General features: G+C 37.2%; 1 protein-coding gene and 1 long non-coding RNA gene across 5 annotated transcripts in view; both read right to left on the reverse strand.

Moving 5' to 3' along the window:
• Window positions 1-17,854, reverse strand: part of MEMO1 (mediator of cell motility 1) — a 119,854-nt gene that overhangs the window by 85,739 nt on the left and 16,261 nt on the right. The gene's annotated exons all lie outside the window — the stretch shown is intronic.
• Window positions 2,402-16,218, reverse strand: LOC123326040. Its single transcript, XR_006540830.1, has 3 exons — window positions 16,016-16,218; window positions 3,560-3,569; window positions 2,402-2,430 (listed from the first exon to the last, which is right to left on the reverse strand). It is a non-coding gene; the product is annotated as an uncharacterized LOC123326040 (long non-coding RNA).

Raw genomic sequence — 17,854 nt, forward strand, 5'->3', positions numbered from 1 at the left:
AAAAATTTCTTCTCAACTTTTTTAAGTTAAATATCTTTGAAATGGGGGGCGCCTGGGTGGCTCAGTCGTTAAGCATCTGCCTTTGGCTCAGGTCATGATCCCAGGGTCCTGGGATCGAGCCCCGCATCGGGCTCCCTGCTCGGCAGGAAGTCTGCTTCTCCCTCTCCCACTCCCCCTGCTTGTGTTCCCTCTCTCGCTGTGTCTCTCTCTGTCAAATAAATAAATAAAATCTTTAAAAAATAAATAAATAAAGAGTTCCAAAAATAGTTACTATAAAATTACTGTTCTGACCTCTATTCTCATATATTATCATGGAGAGTTATCTGAGGCCTCAGAGGAATGAGGGATTGACCAGGATGCTAAGACAATAGGAATCAAAACTTACAAGTCCCAACCAAGAGTAAGGAGTCCTGCCTTTGTGTCTCAATCTGTGGTTCAAGAACCACATTCAAGAAAATCAGTTGGGGGCGCCTGGGTGGCTCAGTTGGTTAAGCGACTGCCTTCGGCTCAGGTCATGATCCTGGAGTCCCAGGATCGAGTCCCGCATCGGGCTCCCCGCTCGGCAGGGAGTCTGCTTCGCCCTCTGACCCTATCCCCTCTCATGTGTTCTCTCTCTCTCATTCTCTCTCTCTCAAATAAATAAACAAAATCTTAAAAAAAAAAAAAAAAAGAAAAGAAAATCAGTTGGTGTGCTTAATAAAAAAATCAGACCCTACTCCCCAAAGCCTAACCCAAAAAGACTGAATCAGAGTATAAATGAAAGAATCAAGTCACATAACAGCACTTCACCGAAGGTTATTTTATTTTCTTCCTAAAAACCTAAAATAGCTTCCCCCAGCCCATGAAACCATCTCACATCATTTAAATAATTCCAAGTATCTCATCTTGCAAAGTGATCCTAGTATCTGATAATTCCTCTCTTGGCAATAGGATGCACCCGCACACCTGAGATCCTTCCAGCTTCAGTTAACACCAAGAGACCCAGAGCTGCCTATGCCTAGGCAGGACTGACTGCAAACAGCTTCTACACTGGGATTAACAACGTTGCTCAGGAGCTTTCATGCTGATCTTTTTGTTTGTTTTGTTTTTTTTAAGATTTTATTTATTTGAGAGAGAGGGTGTCCACAGGAGAAGGAGGAGGAGCAGAGGGGGAGGGGAAAAGAATCTGAAGCAGACTCTCTGCTAAGCGCCAGCCAGATGCAGGACTCAGTCTCACAACCCCAAGATCTTGACCTGGGCCAAAACAAAGATTCAGATACATAACTCAATGAGCCACCCAGTTACCCCTCATGCTAATCTTCTAACCTAGAAGTCTCTAAATCTTGTACTACCTGCAACTCCGAATAGTATTAGTAGGTTTCCTTCCCCTAGTAGCAAACCTAGTTTATTTCTTCTATTAATGACTAAATTGTAGAGTGTTCTGTTAGTGACCAAATTGTACAGTGATAAATCTTCCAAGAAGTGCCTCAGATTAACTGCAAAGGAGGCCTCCTTCTCTTTCACTTTTTATCTCCTTGATAACAAAACTACACTCCACATTTCATATCCCTCCATTTCAACTCCATGCCTTCCCCCAAATTCTTGACATATAAACTAAGAATGTTTTGTTTCACAATTCAACGTCTACCTGTGTTTTTTGTTTTCATTAATTTTATAGTCCGTGTTGTCCATTATAGAATTTGTCCACTATAGAATTCTGAGATAGTAAATACATTCTCTAATAAGGACCTTTCCATTCCAAGTTTTTAACCTTTTCTCATAATCTAGAAAATACTAGAGTCCTGTTTCAGGTTACAGCATATATTTATAAAAACAAAACTTTAAAATGTGAACTAAAAAAGGTAGAGAAATGTTGATGAGCCACTAAAAAGTTTAAAATACCATACATTTTTATTTGATCTTATGTTCATAATATATTTTTATTAGTATTTACTAATAATGTTTATTTTAGGTAAGTGTTATAAACAATTCAATACTGGCTCTTACATAGAAGAGGCTAGTTACTATATCCAGTTAACCATTTAAGACTATATTAATTACACAGGAAACTTTCTGGCAGGATTCCTAATCTCCAATATTTTAACAGAAAGTTACATATATTGAACTTCCAGTTAAGTAAATTTATCAGGCCACAAGCTATATATATATATATATATAACACACATTTCATATATATATATATATATATAACAGACACATTTCATATATATATATATATATAACAGACACATTTCATATATATATATATATAACAGACACATTTCATATATATATATGTATATATATATGAAATCCCATTTTTATACATAGGCAAGAAAACACAGAAAATTATTTTAGCATAAGGGATGATTTATTTCAGTTTTACAGTTTTCAGTTTTACATTTACCTATATTTTATTTACCTATATTTTCTAAATTTTCTCTAATGTATCTGAATTACTTTTATAATAACAGAAGTTTTTCTTTTTCATAATTTTCAATAGCTGTCTCTCCAAATAGAGGAACAATTCTGTTCCTGGGCCCTCACAACACTTTTACATCCAGTAGAGTAATTCTATTACTCCATTTCAAAATGTGGCTTGTTTTGGGGCACCTGGGTGGCTCAGTCTGTTAAGCATCTGCCTTAGGCTCAGGTCATGATCCCAGGGTCCTGGGATTGAGTCCCACATCAGGCTCCTTGCTCAGCGAGGAGTCTGCTTCTCCCTCTCCCTCTGCCTGCTGCTCCCCCTGCTTGTGCTCTCTTGCTCTCTGGCAAATAAATAAATAAAATATATATTTTTTTAAATGTGGTTTGTTTTAAAGAGCTAATGTTAGTTTAATTGATCTCAGCCTCTGTCATATTTCAGACAACTACCCAAGCAGTTTTATAGTTACAATTGTTTTGTTGATTCCTCCACATAATCAAACATTTTATTAAATACCCATTCAATGCTGAGCACTGTCACAACCTGGCTTCCGAATGAGTCTTGAGGTAACTATCTATTAACATCTTTCTTGACCAAACAGCATACATAGTTCTCACGCTCAGAATGCACTATCATCCTATGGGGATCAATTTAAAAACCACTGTAGATATACAAACAAAATACCTTTTACCGCCACCACTAACACTTTGTCCAATCTGAAGCAACATTTCAGGTTGAAAAGTTCCTTCATATAGTAATGCATCAACTAGACCAGAAGACTTTAACCCTCTCCATATCCCATCTAAAAATTTTGCTTGCTTATTTTATATTTTCAGATTCTTAACTTACACACTGATACATTCATATGGATGCTAATAACATCCTGCAAAAGATGGGAGTATTCTGTTAAACTATAAAGGTTGTAGACCCTTCTTCCTTGGGTATAAACATAAGACAGACACATTTATGCAGAAAAATGTTTGGATGAATAAACTTTCTGTTTTGAAATACAACTAAAAGCAAGCATAAAGAAGATTCAATAATATAAAATTGCATCAAAATAAGTCTTACTATCAGATTCAGAAAAAAACAAACTAGTAATAGCACTATACAAAATTACATGTGTGATACACTTTTTTGTTAATAATCTTTCACTCAAATATTTCTCTAACTGATACAGCTGGGATGTGGTCTGGGAATCTAAGGAACTTGACTCTACTTGAAATGATGTAGAGTAATACCAGTACACAGCCACTTCTGGATGCTGTACTTGTCATGTTTCCCATCCCTCCATCTTTAAAGTGTGTGAAACAAATTGGGCTGAGTTAGAAACATACCAAATCAAGAAATAATCTAAGACAAAAATTAAAAGCCTTATTTAAAAACCAATTTAAAAGAGACAATATTTATGACCTTACAAAAATGAAAAAGATTATAAGAGAATACTATGAACAACTTCACACCAACAAATTAGATAACCTAGATGAAAGGGATAAATTCCTAGAAACACACTAACTATCCAAACTGACTCAAGAATAGAAAATCTGAACGTATGTGTAACAAGTAAGGAGACTGAGTCAGTAATTAAAACCTCCCAACAAAGAAAAGTCCAGGACCAGACGGGTTTACTGGTGAATCCTACCAAACATACAAAATTGAATTAATGCCAATCCTTCTCAAACTCTCCCAAAAAACAGAAGAGGACAGACACTTCCTACTTCACTCTATGAGGCTACCCAGATAATAAAGCCAGACAAAGACATCACAAGAAAACTACAAACCAACATCCTTTATGAATATAAAGAAGCCCTCAATGACATACTAGCAAATGAAATCCAACAACACAGTAAAAGGATTATATACCTCAATTAAGTGGAATTTATCCCAGGAATGCAAGGGCAGTTCAATATATGGAAACCAAACAATGCAATAGACCACATTAATAAAATTAAAGAAGAAAAAAAAAAAAAACACATGATCATCTCAATTGGTACAGAAAAAAACATTTCACAAAACCCAACACCCTTTTGTGATAAAAACAGACTTGGAGGGTCAACTGGGTGGCTCAGTCAGTTAAGCGTCTGCCTTCGGCTCAGATCATGATCCTGGAGTCCCGGATCAGGCCTTGCATGGGGCTCCCTGCTCAGTGGGGAGTCTCCCTCTGCCCCTCACCTTGCTTGTGTGCGCTCTCTCATTCTCTCTCTCTCTCAAATAAATAAAATATTTTTTTAAAAAACCAGACTTGGAATAGAAGGAAACTTCCTTGACCCAAGAAAGGGACATTTATGAGAAAACCCACAGCTAATATCATACTCAACAGCAAAAAATGAAAGCATTCCCCCTGAAACTAGGAATAAGACAAGAATGCTCACTTTTGCCACTTCTATTCAATATTGTACTAGAAGTTCTAGCTAAGGTAATTAGTCAAGAAAAAGAAATAAAAGGCATCCAAATTGGAAAGGAAAATGTAAAATTCTCCCTATTCACAGAGGACATGATCTTTTACATTAAAAAATTCTAAAGAATCAAAAAAAAAATTCCAAAGAATCCACATTAAAACTATTAGAGCTAATAAGGGAATTCAGCAGTGTTGTAGGATAAAAGATCAACAAAAATAATCAATTACATTTCTATTCATTGGTAATGACGAACCCAAAAAGGAAATTAAGAAAACAAGTTCATGTATGATAGACTCAAAAAGAATACTTAGCAATAAATTTAACCAAGGGTGTGAAAGACATATACACTAAAACTATAAACATTACTGAAATAAAGACCTAAATAAATGAAAAGACATCCTGTGTATATGAGTTGACTTAATACTGTTAAAATAGCAATACTCCCCAAAGTGATCTACAGATCCAATGCAATCTCTATCAAAATCTCAACTGCCTTTATTGCAGGAATGGAAAAGCTGATCCTCAAATTCATTTGGCATTTCAAAGGGCCCTCAACAGCCAAAATAATCTTGAAAAAGAACAGGGTAGAAGACCCACACTTCCCAACTGCAAAACTCACTACAAAACTACAGTGATCAAATAGTGTGGTACTGGCATAAGGACAGACCAATGGGACAGAACTGAAAGTCCAGCAATAAACCCAAACACCTATGGACAATTCAATGGGAAAAGACAAACCCCTTAAACAAATGGTGCTGAAACAACTGGACATTCACATGCCCAAGAATAAAGCTGGATCCCTACCTCACTCCATATACAAAATTCAACTCAAAATGGACCAATAACCTAAATATAACAGTTAGAACTATAAATCTCTCAGAAGAAAACACAGGGGCAAATCATCATGATCTTGGATTTGCTAACAGTCTATTAGATATAACACCAAAAGAATGAGGAAACAAAAGGAAAAAAAGATAAAACTGGACTTCATCAAAATGAAAAACTTCCACACATGAAAAGATACTGTCAGGAAAATGAAAAGAACAACCCTAAAGGAGAAAATACTTGCAAATCATATATCTGATAAAGAATTAATACCTAGAATATACGCCTAACTCTTATAACCCAACAACAAAAGGACAAACAACCCAATTTCAAAATGTGCAAAAGACCTGAATAAATATTTTTCCAACTAAAATACACAAATGGACAATAAACACATAAAAAGATGTTTAATATCATTAGTGATTAGGAAATGCTAATCAGTCTACATTGAGATACCCTTTCACACTCATTAGGATGGCTATTAAAAAAAAAAAAAGAAAAAGGGGCGCCTGGGTGGCTCAGTCATTAAGCATCTGCCTTCAGCTCAGGTCATGATCCCAGGGTCCTGGGATCCAGCCCCGCATCAGGCTCCCTGCTCCACGGGAAGCCTGCTTCTCCCTCTCCCACTCCCCCTGCTTGTGTTCCCTCTCTTGCTGTGTCTCTCTCTGTCAAATAAATAAATAAAATCTTTAAAAAAAAAAAAGAAGAAGAAGAAGGTGGTGCACCTGGTTGGCCACAAGGGTCGTAAGTTCAAGCCCCATGTTGGGTGTAGAGCTTACTAAGAGAAAGAGAGAGAGAGAGAGAGAGAGAGAGAAAATAACAAGTAATGGAAAATATGTGGACAAACTAGAGCCCTCATATGTTGCTGGTGGGAATATAAAATGGTACAGCCACAGTGGAAAACAGTTTGGCAGTTCCTAAAGATATTAAAGATAGAATTACCATATGATCCAGCAATGCCAGCAATACCCAAAAGAACTGAAAACTGGCATTCAAACCAATACTTGTACACAAATCTCCATATTAGCACTACTGACAAATGCCAAAAGATGGAAACAATTCAAATGCCCAACAACCAATAACTGCGTAAACAAAATGCGGTATATAAATACAACAGAAATATTACTCAACTATAAAAAGGACTGAAGTACCAATACATGCTAAAATTTGGATATACCTCAAAAACATTATACTAAGTGAAAAAAGCCAGACACAAAGGTCACATATTGGAGCACCTGGGTGGTTCATTCGGTTAAGGGTCTGCCTTCGGCTCAAGTCATGATCCCAGGAGTCCTGGGATCAAGCCCTGCATCAGGCTCCCTGTTCAGCAGGGAGTCTGTTTCTCCCTCTCCCTGTGCTCCTGTCCTTGCTTGTGTGCTCTCTCAATCACTCTCTCTCTCAACTAAAAAAAAAAATCTTAAAAAAAAAAAAACTCACATATTGTATGGTTCCATTTCTATGAAATATCCCAAATAGGTAAATCCATAAAGACAGAAAGCAGATTTGGTGGCTGCCAGCAGCTATAGGTAGGTGGGAATGAGGAGCAATTTAATAGGCTTAAGAGGTTAACTGCTTAATAGATTTCTCTTAGGGTTATAAGAATGTTTTGAAATTTTATATAGGTGGTAGCTGCACAACATTATGAATATACTAAATGCCAATGAAACACACACTTTAAAATGGCTAATTTTATACTATCTGAATTTCACCTCAATAAAACAAACCAAAAAGACAATTTAGGGACACCTGGCTGGCTCAGTCAGCTAAGCGTCTGCCTTCGGCTCAGGTCATGATCCTAGGGTCCTGGAAGAGAGTCCCATGTTGAGCTCGGGGGGAGCCTGCTTCTCCCTCTGCCTGCCGCTCCCCCTGCTGTGTGCTCTCTCTTTAATAAACATATAAAATCTTAAAAATTAAAAAAATTTTTAAAAAGACAATTTAGACAAATCTTCAGTTTACAGAAGTTCATAAGCATGATAAAAATGAAAACTCATTATATCATTATAATATCATTATAAAAATCATTATATCAGAGACTGCTAACTTTCTCTCTCTCCCTCTACCTCCAATCTTCTGTACCTAGTTTAATACCATGGACATCCATAAAACATACTAACTTATTCTGTAATACTTAAATAGGTACACTATTTACTTACTATGTTTCTTCCTGATAATCAACAAAGGAGGTAGGTTAGAAAAAAAAAGAAAAAAGAAAGAAGAGAAAGAAGCTAGGTCAGTTTATCACATCATTTGGGTTAACAATTTAAATATATGAAAATTAAATTCAATTAACATAATAATGGTTGGAATCATGCTTTGTTTTTATATCCAAAACATGATTGTTTTTAAAAAAAACCATGTTATATATACCTAACAAGGTGATTTATGTAATGGATACTTAAGGTGTTATACACATTTCTAATGACTAAGTAAAAATTAAAACATATGCACATGCATACAGTTCATTTTCTCAGGGCTTTAACATCTTAGGAATATAGCACTTCGAAGTGCCAAACACCAACAAACTTATAAAACATCTATGGACAGATACAGAGTACCAAAATCTAAACCAACTCAATCTTGTGTTTATAATTGTATGCCACACTGAACAATAAAACAATGGTCATGAGTAATAGAAATAGGTAGTGAAATCATAAAAGTTCTAAGGGGTATAATTTTTTTTTTTAAGATTTTATTTATTTATTTGACAGAGAGAGACACAGCGAGAGAGGGAACACAAGCAGGGGGAGTGGGAGAGGGAGAAGCAGGCTTCCCACGGAGCGGGGAGCCCGATGCGGGGCTTGATCCCATGACCCTGGGATCATGACCTGAGCTGAAGGCAGACGCTTAACGACTAAGCCACCCAGGCGCCCCTAAGGGGTATAATTTTTAAGTGTTAAATAAATTAATACTTGTTTGGCAAGTATAATGACAACTAAGTTTTGCATTCTCCTGGAATAAAGCTCCTCTAACTAGACAAAACTGGGATTTAAGGAAAATTCTCATCTCTAAATCTGTGTTATAGAGAGAGGAGTCAGCAGGCAATGTATATGCAATAGGGTCTTACTAGCCCCCGTTAAGTGAAAACCTACACTCCTAAATCCATGCCCTGCTACCTAGACACACAGAAGATGCCTCCTAGATCTCAAGAGTACTTAGTTTACACATCTGTTAGTGGGTATCTAGAAAATGGCAGTAATGTCCTAGTTTCATTTCTTCCCCACTGCCCCCCATATGTGGGCTGAGTACTAATAAACAAAGTATCTTTGCCTAGAAACAGTCTCCAGACAGACTGAAAGGAAGAGAGAGAAAGGAAGCAAGTATACAGCAATGGTGAGCTGAGAAATAAGTCTAGACTCTAAACATATTTAAATATGGCAAAAATTAAATCTGTTGAAATTACTTAAATCCTCCTCAAACATTTCTCAAAAAATACAATAGGAGAGGGGCACCTGGGTGGCTCAGTCGGTTAAGCGTCTGCCTTAGGCTCAGGTCATGGTCTCAGGGTCATGGGATAGAGCCCCACATCGGGCTCCCTGCTCAGCAGACAGCCTGCTTCTACCACCATCCACCCCCCGCCCTGCTTGTGTGCTCACTCTATATCTCACATAAATAAATAAAATCTTAAAAAAAAAAATACAATAGGAGAGGAAAAAGATCTCTAATGCATCAATCTTTGGTTTAATGTATAAAAAATGTGGGTAGTATCTAATACTAAATGTTTTTTTTTTTTTTGCCATAAGAGAAACATTCATGGTTCAGGGTCCACAATCGATATCATTTTATCCATGTGAATTTCCAAAGGTTGTGGAGAATGTCAATCCAATAGTATAAAAAGCTACCTGTCTCAGAAAAAAATCTTGTGAACAGAGCCCTAGAATGAAAACATTGGTCAGGACTGTGCTAGTAACAAGTTGCATGGCCATGTAATCTTAAAAAAGTAAGATTAAAAAAAAATTTTAATGCTAAAAATAATGTGAAACATACACATTATAAGGACGTAGATTAGGGGTCACTAAGAAGCCAAATTTCTAAAATGCACTAAAAAATATGTGCCCCTACATTAAAAATATATGGAGGTAATTTAAAAAGAACCCACCATATGTCCAAAAAGTTGGGACTGCACCTACAAACCACTTTCTCTTCAAGTGGCCCATAAAATGTGAACAAGGTAAGTTTAAGTTCATTCTAGACTCTTAATATAGTTAATTTCAATTACTTTCAATAAATGTGTCTCCTGAAATTAGCGTTCCTCAACAAAAACTGAGTAGGGGAAAGATAAAGTGGCAAATGAGAAAGTAAATTCTCACAGGAAGTTTAAAATGTCTAAACAGAGTTGAAAGTAGAAAAACACTAATGAAGAACATAAACAAGGTGAATTTAAAAGCTTTCTCTATATATGCTCCAAATTTAGAAAGAAATGTAAGTCAGGGGCGCCTGGGAGGCTCAGTCAATTAAGTGTCTGCCTTCAGCTCAGGTTGTGATCCCAGGATCCTGGGATCAAGCACCACATCGGACTCCCCACTCAGCGAGGAGCCTGCTTCTCCCTCTCCTGCTCCCCCTGCTTGGCACATGCCCTCCCTCTCTTCTCTCTCTCTGTCAAGTAAATAAAATTCTTTTAAAAAAAAGAAATATAAGTCAGATTTATAAAGAATGTTTTCAAACCAATATAGAGTATGCAAAAAAACTGTTGTTGTTTTTTTTTTTTAAGATTTTATTTATTTGAGAGAGAGAGAGAATGAGAGAGAACACATGAGAGGGGATAGGGTCAGAGGGCAAAGCAGACTCCCTGCCGAGCAGGGAGCCCGATGCGGGACTCGATCCAGGGATTCCAGGATCATGACCTGAGCCGAAGGCAGTCGGTTAACCAACTGAGCCACCCAGGCGCCCAAGAAAACTGTTTTGATCATTAATTAAATATATCAAGTGTCAAGGAAATATCCATTTCTAAAAACTCAAAATACTGGGGTGCCTGGCTAGCTCAATTGGTGGACCATGGGACTCTTGACCTCAGGGTCTGAGTTTGAACCCCACACTGGGTGTGGAGCCTGCTTTAAAAAAAAGAGAAAAGTAAAAAGACAAAAAAACTCAAAATAGTAATTATTATGATCATATTTTGCTATTTATAGACTGACATATAACATACCTTTTTTTCCCCATTTAGAGTTCCAACCTTTCATTTCTTCTTGAAATTAAACACTAAAATCTTCTACAAGAATGTAAGTTTTCAGATTTTAAACTGAAGATTTATAATGACAAGATGAAAAAATGAAATGTTTATTTAAAACATTACTGACATTGCATATATGGCTTTTTATTATCTTTTTCACTAGCAAGCAGTTACTGAGCTCTTTGTGTGTGTAAGACACAAACTACAAAAAGGTACCAATGACAGCCATTTCCATCAAGAGGTTTATCCACTCGGGGAAATAGCCAAATAAAACAAGGTAGGATAAAAATACAGTGCCTAATGAGGGATTTAACAGTTCAGATGGAAGAAAAGTGCCGGGAAGAAAAATAAATTAACTTAGGTCTTAAAGTAGAACCAGAAAAGCAGAAGATGGCAGGGTATTTCCAAACAGAAGGAAGCTATGAACAAAAGCACAAATGTGGAAATGACCATCTCAGTTGCATGAAACAACAGCCTGCATAATTGAGAAGTGGGGAGCGAGAATGAGTAACCCCGCAAGCTGACATTAAGGAGTTTGCTTGGAGACCCTGAGCCAGAGGAGCCAGCTAAACCATACATGGATTCTTGACCCACAGAAACTGTGAGATAATAAATATTATTATCCTAAAAAAAATTTTTTTAAAGTTTGCTTGTTTTCCATATAGACAATGGATAACCACTGAAAATTCTTATGCTTGAAAATGTGTTTTAATTACAAAACAGTATATTAAAGCATGTGTACTGTATATTTTATACAACATGCAGGGCTAAAAACTTGACATATTTGGGAATTTTTTATGATTATCATGCTTTTATCGATCTCATACCATGAAACTCCACACAACAAAATGTTTTACAAGTTAAATGATTCCCTAACATTTTATTTTGAAACAAATATATATGTTTAATAATCTAAGATATTAATTTATTAAAAGCTACTTTGTATGGGATGCAATATGTAATGGTACTTAAGAGCTCCAACTGTGGATCAAGCTGGTTGGAACACTAGCACCAACACTGTGACCCTGAATAACCTAAGCCTCAGCTTTTTCATGGGCTGTTGTATTCTTTTTTTTATTATTATTATTATGTTATGTTAATCACCATACATTACATCATTAGTTTTTGATGTAGTGTTCCATGATTCATTGTTTGCGTATAACACCCAGTGCTCCATTCAGTACCTGCCCTCTTTAATACCCATCACCAGGCTAACCCATCCACCCACCCCCCTCCCCTCTAGAACCCTCAGTTTGTTTCTCAGAGTCCATAGTCTCTCATGGTTTGTCTCCCCCTCCGATTTCCCCCCTTCATTCTTCCCCTCCTATCTTCTTTTTTTTTTTTTTAACACATAATGTATTAGTTGTTTTAGAGGTACAGGTCTGTGATTCAACAGTCTACATGGGCTGTTGTATTAAAAGAGAAATGCAAGTGCAAATGCCTGACATATAGTGAAGACTCAATAAATGTTGGCTATAATCATTCAATAGAATCCAGAAGCCCCAGCATATGCCCATCCGAACTTGGGTGAGTGTTCATTTGTACTTATCTTCCACTTCCCAAAATTCTTAGTGAGACACTACATGTATTTAGTGAATACTTCCTGATTAACTGATATGTACAAAACAACCATTTGTTACTATGTCAGATGGACAAACTGGTAAATAGACTGTATAGAAGTCTAAAATACAAACTGTCTTAACTCAGTTATTTAAAAACAACTTCCAAATTTAAGAATTGAAAAATGATTAGATTATATTAATGTTAAAATTCACATTAGCAATGGAATTTTAAAACATTTGAAGAACTTCTTTTATTTTCAAACCACTACTCTTCATTCAATGTTTATCATAAACATTTTAATGCCTGATCAGATTTTTTTGAGTTCTTTCTGCCATTTCACATAGCTTCCCATTATAACTAGAATAAAACCCAAACCATTTAACCAGCCCTAAAAGAATGTATAAGATGTAGTCCTAGTCTTCTCCAACATTCTTCACTATAATTCAGCCACATATTCTCTCTTACTGGAAATCTCTCTCCCTGAGAGCTCCACAGCATTTGGGATTTCAATTTAATTTTTACTCCCACAGAAAAGCTTCCTCTAATCCCTATCCTATACTAATTTCTCCCCTAGTCACTTCTGTATTACCTCTTCACCACAGTCAAATATAAAGGCAAGTACCAAGTGCAGTAATATAACGCTTGATATCTTATGAGCCTTCCAATCTGGTCACAGCTGACTAAATCAGGAATGGGGGTCTGAACTCAAGAAAAGCCAATTTATAGGCTGGCCAACAGATAGATAGCCTCAGGAGTTAAAGAATTCTACACAAAGCAGAAATGGAGACGAGCTAAACTAACCTGTGTCCAACTAAACAGCTCCCTCCCTTCTACTTTTCACAGTTTATGTTGGTCAACATCACCAATGGAGAAGCCAACCCTGAATCACCTAATGGCAAAGGACCAGAGCAGAAGTATTCATCAGAAGCACCTGTTAAGGTTAAAAAAAAAAAAACAGAATCCACATTCCGAGAAGAGTCTAAGTAACTCAACAGATCAATGTGTCATGCATCCACAAAATAAAGTCCCTTAGTGAGAGCTGTGATATCCAGCACCACATGCCAACAGAGCCATGGGGATTCTTATCCACCCATGCACTGAGCAACAGGCATACAGACCTCAGTTCTGGCTGTGGACCCTGCAGTGGTCCACGAATTTGTTCCAGTGTCTCCTGGCCACAGTATGAGCGCTCCTGGAGAAGACTGTCTTACACAATCACTCACGGATAAGAGAACTTTTGTGGAAGTCTAGAAGCCCAGCAGAGAAGTTCCAGCATATCACTGGAGCAAAATATAATAATAAGTCTGGATGCACTAAACAGTGTAAGAGGAACAGTTTGACTTTTCCCATGTCACTTATAGCCCAAAGCAGCACAGCTCAGTACCAAGAGAAACCCCTCTGGCTGTGATTTTTTCCATGAGGGAAAATGAAAGGATATGACTACTAGGCTTCCCCAGCTGTGTAGGATGCTGCCAGAGGTCCATTTCTCCACTGAGCATTATTCATAATAGCCAAGACGTGGAAAAAACCTTAAGTGTCCATCATGAGATGACTGGATAAAGAAAATGAGGTATATATATGCAATGGAATATTATTAAGCCATAAAAAAGATGAAATCCTGCCATTTGTGTCAACATGGATGAACCTTAAAGTCATTATGCTAGTGAAACAAGTGAGACAGAGAAACTAAGAGTGTATGATCTCACTTATATGTGGAATCCAAAAACATCAAACTCATTGAAACACAGAGTGAAATGATGACTGCCAGGAGCTGGAGGGTCTGGGAAATGGGGAGAGGTCAGGCAAAAGGTACAAACTTCCAGTTATAAGATGTGTAAATTCTGGGGATCTAATATACAGCATGGTGACTATAGTTAGCAATACTGTACTGTATATTTGAAAATTGCTAAGAAACTAAATCTTAAATGTTACCACAAAAAGGAAATGGCAATTATGTGAGATGAATATTAACTAACTTTTGTGGTAATCACTTCACAATATATTAAGGTATCAAATCACCACGTTGTATACCTTAAATTTACACAACATTATATGCCAATTACACCTCAATAAACTGAAAAAAGAAGGTATGGCATGTGTTTTTGAAAACAGAAGATATTTGGGGCACCTGGGTGGCTCAGGTCATGATCTCAGGGTCCTGGGATCAAGCCCCACATGGGGTTCCCTGCTTGGCGTGGAGTCTGCTTCTCCTTCTCCCTCTGCCTCCTCCCCCTCTCATGCTCACTTGCTCTCTCTCTGTTTCAAATAAAATCTTTAAAAAAAAAAAAGAAAACAGAAGATATTCCATATATTTCCAAATCCCTAAAATAAAAGCTGTAATGCTGAAAGTGGTAATTCATCTAAAATACCTAATCCAAAAGACTTCTTGGATGGTTATAAACAGCAAAGGTTTGTTTTTTGTTGTTGTTGTTGTTTTTATTTGACAGAGAGAGACACAGCGAGAGAGGGAACACAAGCAGGGGGAGCGAGAGAGGGAGAAGCAGGCCTCCCGCTGAGCAGGGAGCCCGATGCGGGGCTCGATCCCAGGACCCTGGGATCATGACCTGAGCCGAAGGCAGACGCTTAATGACTGAGCCACCCAGATGCCCCAACAGCAAAGGTTTTACCTTATTTACATATTTCCCACCAGAAATTACTGTTATTTCCTCCTATGCTGGTTTTAACAACTGTTTAGAATCATACCTATTTACAAATAAAAAAAATTCTACTCCCTCTACTCCACAGGCAATTTTATAAACCAGAAACCTCAAATATGTATGTGATATTTCACTTAATCTAGCCAAAGTTATTCACATAAAGTCCTTAATTACTAATAAATATATAGGGTGTCTGGATGGATCAGTTGGTTAAGCGTGCAACTCTTGATTTCACCTCAAGTCATGATCTCAGCGTCATGAGATCAAGCCCTGCCATATCGAGCATGGAGCCTGCTTAAGAGTCTCTCTCTTTCTCTTTCATAAATAAATAAACAAATAAATAAATAAGCCATTACCTTTTCTATTCAGTTTAAGATATATATTGAATAACCAAAATAATTTTCTTCTACATAATCTCTTCACTCACTCATTTATTTAATGAATTTACAAAATAGTCCTATTTCACACCGAGACTATTTCTGACACTGGGGAGACAACAATAGAAAAGGCAGGCAGGCCTATGTTCTCAGGGAGTGTGTATTATAGAGAAGGGAGGCAGACGGTAAAAAGGTAAACAAAGTAACTTCAAATTGTGATCAGTGCTACCAAACAAACAGAACTATTACTTTGTAGCCACTCTGTCTAGTAGAGAAGACAGTTTAAAGATTTTATTTATTTGAGAGAAAGAGAATACAAGTGAGGGGGGAGGAGAGGGAGAGGGAGAAGCAGGCTTCCCGCTGAGCAGGGAGCCTGATGTGGGGCTCAAACTCAGGACCCTGGGATCATGATCTGAGCTGAAGGCAGACGCTTAACAGACTGAATCACCCAGAGGCCCTGGGAAGACAGAGTTTAAAAAAAAAAAAAAGGCAGGGAAGGCACCTCAAGTATCTAACAATTGAATTGAGACCTGCAGAGTAAGAAGAGCCAAGAAAAGACGTGGGGGTAGAAATTTCTAGGAAGAGGGAATAGCAAGTAAAATAGCCCTGAGTAAAGAGCTTACCATGTTAAAGGAATCAGGAAGGAAAAATGACCAGTTCCATGAATCCTAGTAAACAAGGGTGAGAATGACAAAAGATAATGTACAAAAGGCAGGCATAAGCCAAATCATGTAGGCTACCTATAAGCAGAAGCTTAAATACAAATACAAAAGAAAATCATTGAAGCAGTACAGTCACATCTGATTTCCTTGGTTTTTAAGTTCTAAAACATACTCTTGTGAAGTAAGCACACTAAGAAATATAATTAAACACATAATTTAAAGCTAACCTTGTCATCATGTATTTGGCAAATTAGTATTAGACAAATAACAACATAACGAGGTAGTCAGACTAATCATCCAATCATTCATAAAGCATGCAGTGAGCTCCTACTGTGAACCAGATGCTGCTCTGGGTGCCAGAGACACAAAGATGATAGTGGTCGTGACATCACCCTTCACTCTGAGCAATAAATACAAAACTGGTAATGGCGATACTTTCTTATACTCTGAGAAAGTCTCAAAGCAGGAGTTCTCTGTTTTACATATTAGAACCATCTTTGGTGTATGGTAAAAATGCAGATATCTGGGTCCCACTTAACAGCAATTCTAATTCAACAGGTTTCCAATAATCCCTCACCACAGAAGTGAAAGAAGAAGTATATCAGAACCACTTATATCACTGTCCTCTTGAAAATCAGGCCAAAATGAGCCTCTGTACTTAGTGGAAGGAGTATATAATATAGTACAGGGTATACTGGGGGCAGGGGGAGTGTGTATGAAGATAAACAGTAAGACTGACAGTCACTACAATAGAGAATTGGGGGTTGGTGGTTAATACAATTGCCAAGGAAAAGGTAAGGATTTCTATAAACCAGCAGTTCTCAAAGTAACATCTGCAGATTCCTGGGGATCCCCAAGACCCTTTCAGAAGGTCCACCAAGTTAAAATCATTTTCATAATACTAAAAATATTATTTGCTTCTTTCACTGTATTGGCATTTACTTTGATGGTTCAAAAGTAGGTAAAACTGCTAAGCATCTTTTTTTTTAAGATTTTTTTATGTATTTGAGAGAGAGTGCACGCAAGCATGAGCAGGGGGGAACGGCAGAGGGAGAGGGAGAAGCAGGCTCCCAGCCAAGCAAGGAGCCCCACATGGGGCTCGACCCCAGGACACCGGGATCATGACCAGATCTGAAGGCAGACACTTAAACGACTGTGCCACCCAGGTGCCCCAACTGCTAAGGATCTTATTAGCAATGGCACTAAACAATATTAGCAGTCATTACAGTGTTTACCACCACACACTCAACAAACTTAAAAAAAAAAAAAAAAGCCAGTTCCATTTAGGAAAGTCTTTGATGAGCTACAGCTATAAATATTACACAGTTTATTATATCTCAACCCTTGGGTACACACTTTTCAATATTCTGTGTGCTGAAATGGAAAGCATGATAGTTGTCTCAAAGGAAAACACTTACATGACTGAGTTGCAAGCTGACCTAGCCATTTTTTTATGGAACACCATTTTTCTTGAAGGAATGACTGACAAATAATGGTTACTTAACCCTGGGTATTTAGCAGAATTTCCTTGAAAATCAACAGTGAGCCTATCACATCAAGGAAAACAACTGTCAGTATATCTATGAATTCAAGCCTTGAGAAAACTGAAATTTTGCAAAATTTGTTTCTACCATTACGGGCTTAAAAGCTTCCCAAGTCAAATAGACTTTTCTGAAAAGAATAGTGATATTAACAAATGTGATTCTTTAACGATGAATGATAAAATGTGTAAACATTTGCAAGATCAGCATATCCCAAGGAACAAATATTTTCCAAATTCCTAATGCACAGTGTTATAAA

Source organism: Neomonachus schauinslandi, chromosome 10, assembly GCF_002201575.2.
Source record: "Neomonachus schauinslandi chromosome 10, ASM220157v2, whole genome shotgun sequence".
Classification (NCBI taxonomy): domain Eukaryota; kingdom Metazoa; phylum Chordata; class Mammalia; order Carnivora; family Phocidae; genus Neomonachus; species Neomonachus schauinslandi.